Below are 5,612 nucleotides of genomic sequence, written 5' to 3' on the forward strand. Positions count from 1 at the left end.
GGGCGGTGATTAGATGGTTTGGGGCGGGGCACGCTGCTATTGGCTGGGAAAAGTCCCAGATTTTTAAGGGAAATTCCCGGTTTTTTCGGGAAAAAACTCTCAGATTTTTAAGGAAAAATTCCCGTTTTTGCAGGAGAAACATTCCCGGATATTTTGACCCCACATGACCCCAAGTAACCTAAATAACCCCCAAACACTCGAAATAAACCCTTAGAAACCCCTAAACAACTCTAAATACCTTAAAATGCCCCAAATAAACCCAAACAAATCCCAAATAAACCCAAAAACACAAACAAAAAAACTCAAATTAAACCCAAAAACACCCAAATTATCTCAAGTACACCTAAAAAAACCCCATATACAACAACATAACTCCCAAGAACCCCAAATAAGCCCAAATAAACCCAAACAAACCCAAATCCTTCCAAATAAACCCAATATTTCCAAATAACCCCAAATAAACAGAAATAAACCAAGTAAAACCCAAGATAAACCCCAATTAGTCCATAAATAACCCCAAATAAACCCCAAACCAACCCTAATTAAACCCAAATAAACCCCAAGTAACCCCAGTTCCTCCCGTCCCCACCCCAAAACAGATCCCGACCAATCAGAACGCGCGGCACTGATGACGATCCACTTGCTGGGCACAAACTCAGAGCACTGGCCCCGCTCAGCGATTTTCAGCCAATCAGCGCCCGGCCCGACTCTGACTCATCGCTTGCCAGCCACAGGCCAATGCCTCTCACTGCGGTAAATACTCAGAGACCGCGCGGGGTAATTTCCAGCCAATCAGAGCGCGTCTCGCTGATGACTCTTCAGTTGCCAGGAGCGGATTTGGGGAGGCAGGGAAGGTGACCCTGGGGATGGGCTGGGGACCCCAAATTAATCCAAAACAGGGTCGGGAGCCCAAAACGGAGCAGGAGGGGCCTGGAGCCCCCAAAACCAAACACGGGGGAGGGGACTGGGGGAATGATTGGAAAGGGGAGGGAGAGCGGGGAAAAGAGGGTGGTGGGACCCCAAAATTGAGCTGGGAGGGGAATGGGAACCCCAAATTGTGCTGGGAGGGAGGTGGGACCCCCAAACAGGATGAAGGCAATTTGGTTTCTGGAATATGTAAAGTTCTTTATGAATATGCAAAAAGTCGATAAATATGCAACAGGCTGATGTCATGGGAGACAAGGACAACTGAGGAAAAGTTGTTACGGCCACCAAGACCCCCCTAGTTATTTTAGGGGACACCCCTAATTAATCTGGTTTTAATTACATCAGCCTGTTGTATATCCATAGACCCTCATGCATATCCATAAACTAATTTACATATTTCAGGAACTATATTACACAGCCCATCCTTGGGGGTGTCTCCCCATTTCAGAAGCCTCCACTGAAATAGAAAATGTAAACGCCCTTGCTTTTACTACTACTATTATTATTATTATTAGTAGTAATAATAATAATAATAATATTGTATAAAAATATTAAATACTTTTGAAATTAGGGAACTCTCAGGCAAAGATATGGGAGTAGAAATACCAGTTCTTTATTAAGAAGAATAAAAAATACAAATGCAGTAGTACAAACAAAGAAAAAAAACAGTGACAGAGTCGGAATCCTCCGGGAATCCAGTCAAACAGGTTCATCCTCTTGGAATACAGTGGGAATAGGGCTGATCCTTTGGGAATCCATTTCTTAACTCCCAAAGGCAGGTAAAAGGCAGGGCCATGGAATTTTTACAGGGTATCCCAAGGGTGGAGTTGGGGTTTGGGTCAGGGGAGGAGTTCTTAGCAACATATAAAGGGTGAGATCAAATTTCTGCCTCTTAGCAACAGCAGCACTCCACACAGAACGTGTCCCCAAATCCTAAATTCCCTCTAAAACAACTGAGAAATTATGCAACGTCAGATATATTCGATGAATTTCCTTCATTTAACCCAGTTTTGGGTGTTTTTAAAGGATGAAGGTGAAGCAGAGGAAAATTAAGGCCAAACCAAAAGGCAAAGCAGCCAGGTGTGCTCTCAATATGGAATGTGAGTGACCAGGGCTGTGCCCAAAGTGCCTCCTCCAGTGGGGGATGGAGCTGGAGCAGCGCACGAAGCTCTGCCCGCACTTGGGGCACTCGCAGGGCTTCCCTTAGTGGTGCCTCCGTTGGTGTTGGGTCAAGTCAGAGCTGCTGGAGAAGCTCTTCCCACACTGGGGACACTCGTAGGGCCTCTCCCCTGTGTGGATGCGCCGGTGTCTGATCAGGTGGCAGTTGCGTTTGAATCCCTTCCGGCAGTCAGGACAGCGGAAGGGCCTCTCCTCTGTGTGAATCCAATAGTGCCGGAGGAGATGGGAGCTGTTCTGAAACCTCTTCCTGCATTTATCACACTCGTAGGGCCTCTCCCCAGTGTGGATGCGCCGGTGCCTGATGAGGGTGGAGTTGTGCTTGAATCCCTTCCCGCAGTCGGGGCATTGGAAGGGCCTCTCCTCTCTGTGAATCCGATAGTGCTGGAGGAGAATGGAGCTGGTCTTAAACCTCTTCCCACACTTGGAACACTCATAGGGCCTCTCCCCAGTGTGGGTCCTCTGGTGGCTGATCAGGTTGGAGCTCTGGCTGAAGCTCTTCCCACACTCCCCACACTCGTAGGGCTTCTCCCCAGTGTGGATCCTCTGGTGCACAATCAGGTCACAGTTCCACCTGAAGCTCTTCCCACACTCCCCACACGTGTGGGGCTTCTCCCCATCATGGAGCTGCTCATGGAGCACCAGCTCCGAGCTCTGGCTCCGTCTCCGGCCGCCTTCCCGGCCCAGGCTGGCTCTTTCCCCCTCAGATCCCCGCCGGCTGCGTTTGCAGCCCCTCCTCGTGCGGCATCTCCGGGGCTTTTCCTCCCCGTTGGCTTCCTGCGCCGTGGAGCCGCTCAAAACGGCCTCTTCCACCAGGTTCTGCCGCGGGCATTTGTCCTCCCTGCTCTCCATGCTCAGCTCCTGCTCTGGGGGAGGAAGGACAAGGACAGGATGGGATTTGCCTCCGTGCCACAGGCAAGGGCAAGGAGATCCCCCAGGGCTGAGCTGCAGCTGGGGCCGTGCTGGGCTGGGAGATGGAGCAGCACAGAGGGGAAAGGGGCACTGACTTCCTCCTCACCTGCCTCAGTGTCCCGGGGCATCTTCCTCTTCCTCGCAGCCTCCCAGGCCTTGGTAAATGGGCAATCCTGGTTTGGGGAAAACAAGGGATGAGAGCGTTTGTAGGAGCGTCGGGGGGTAGGACGGTCGGGACGGACGGAGACGAGAGAGCTCTGCAGCCAGGGCGTGGAACTTGCGGTTTATTGCAAAGGGCCTGGGTGCAGGTGTAGTAAACCCCTCAGGTTTAGCCAGGGCCCCTTGGAGAATAGAATGCTGACACAGCGGCAAAGAAGTTTCCTGTCTCCAGGGACATCCGCCTTGTACCTTATCCCTATAGCCATGTAAGGCAATATTTGGTTAACCCTACCATTGGTCACTTATGGTCACCCTAACACCTTTGCCATTGGTCAGGATTGGATCCAGGCCAAGGGTATAAAAGTAGCATACTGTACCCCTACTAACTCGGAAGAAGAAGAGCTGAGACCCTTCACGGACCCTCCAATAAAGCCATACTCGTGGAACAGCCAGCGTCTTCTGCTTCTCCTCTCTCTGCCGTCTGCTGGAGCCTTAGGCCAAGGGAAAAGCTACCTAGCAAGCAAAGCTGAAATCACAAGAGCTGCCTAATCACTAAGAGCTGAATATCTCCCTGCTTGCTAGGGGCTGACCCGCGGCCTTGGTCTGAGAGCGAGCTGGCTTCTAGCACCCAGTCCCCTTGGGGACTGAGCTCTGGAGCTGTAACAGCTTGCATAGGATAAGACCAAGCAAGGCTCATTTAAGTGGTGCCCAACGTGTCGTCGGACCCTGGCCCCCAGGAGCGAAGCGTCACCAGAGCATCGGAGCCTTTCAGGGCCTCCAGTTATTGCCGGTTTGGGAAGCCTCTCCTTCTGCGAAAGGACTTTTCGTTTTAGAAAATCTTCTCTGCGGAAGGCTCAATTCGACCCTCAACAATACATCTGGACGAGATAAAGTCTGAGGAGAATTGAGGAGCAGACTCCCTTCCACAGACCCCTGACCCCAAAGGACGTAAGTATTAAGTTTGCGCGCATACCTTGGGTGCTCTAAAAACCTTTCTCGTTTTTTTTTCTTTTTTTTCTCGTTTTTCTGTGGAAAGGGCTTGAAAATCATGGGTACTTGTTTAAGCACTCTAAGACTAACAACACGTGAGAGAGAGTTATATTTAACCATTGTAGAAACCTTATCTGTTAACAACTTCACTTTTTCTAAAGGTAGTCTGTCAAAAAAGACTCTTAAAAAATTTGTATCTTGGATGGTGCTGAATTTCCCTGAAACTGATAAGACCACAATTACTGAAAATTCCTTTTGGGATACAGTTGGAAACACCATTTATATGTCTCAAACAAAACAGGACTTTTCTGTTACTAACTTCTTACCTTTATTTCATATAATAACAAAAACGATTGAAAAATCGAACTCTGAAAAAAGTTCCAAACTAACAGATCTTTCCTCTTCATATGCTAATTGCGCTGGTAAGATAACAGAGGAATGTGCCTTCCAGGCCAGAGAGCCGCTGGGCTCTGCGGTGCTTCCTGCAGAAACCACCTCAGAGGCAGAAGCCAAGCAGCCCCCCCCACATTCCCCCCCCTCGCGGGACCCGCGCTGCCCAACTCCCCGTTTCCTGCAGCCTCCCATCTCCCCGGCCCCGCTTCCTTCCCGCGTCCGGCCTCGGGGGCCCCGTTCCCTGTCCCTGCCGCTGTACCCTCCGCTGCGACCACCCCTCCCCCCGCGCCCGTGCTGCCGTTGCCTACCCCCGCGCCGCCGTTCCCCGCCCCCGCTTGCTCCGTCGCGGTACCCCCCGCTCCCGCTGCTGTCCCCGCCCTGCCCCCCGCTCCCCCCGCCGCGCCCGCCGCGTTCCCCGGTCCCGTTATCGCCGCCGCCCCCCCCAACCCTGCGCTGCTATCCCCCACCCCCGCTCCCGCCCCCCCCCCGAGACCGCCCCGGCCCTCCCGGCCCCTCCCGCCACATTCCCGAGCCATGCCCACAACCTGTCCTCCTGCGCCGAGCCGCACACGTGTGCTGTAACATCAGCTCACCCTATACCTGTCGTATCCCAAACCAGTGGCATTGCTTGCGTACCCCCAAACCCCCCAGGCGTGCATCCACAGCCCCCATACCCCCCCCTGCCCCCACCCGTCCCTCCAACCCCCCACCCCACCCTCCTGCCACCCGAACGGATCAGAGACCACCTGTGGTGTCCCCCCCCAACCCAATCCGGTCCCTGCTGTTCTCACCCAACAGCGCTAACTTCGGGCCAGTCATTGAAAACGGCGAAAAATACTTCTAAACAAAAGAAAAGAAATTCACGGGTAGCATGTCCCTCACAGTGTTCCTCAGACAATGAGAGCTCTTCTGATGAATCTGATTTTGATGCGATTAATATAGACCCATGGGCTCTTATTAAGATAGAAGCTACAAAGTCTGGGAACTGGGACCTAGCACAGAAAATCACAGCCTTTCTGGTCGAGTACAGGCAAGGAAGGAACGGTGGGGAATCT

The 5,612-nt window shown here is 52.1% G+C and overlaps 1 pseudogene; it reads right to left on the bottom strand.

The window, feature by feature from the left end:
* Positions 1-2,028: 2,028 nt before the first annotated feature.
* Positions 2,029-4,749, bottom strand: LOC135460958 (zinc finger protein 135-like; annotated as a pseudogene).
* Between the last annotated feature and the right edge of the window lie 863 nt (positions 4,750-5,612).

This window comes from Zonotrichia leucophrys, unplaced genomic scaffold, assembly GCF_028769735.1.
Source record: "Zonotrichia leucophrys gambelii isolate GWCS_2022_RI unplaced genomic scaffold, RI_Zleu_2.0 Scaffold_135_121723, whole genome shotgun sequence".
Lineage (NCBI taxonomy): Eukaryota > Metazoa > Chordata > Aves > Passeriformes > Passerellidae > Zonotrichia > Zonotrichia leucophrys.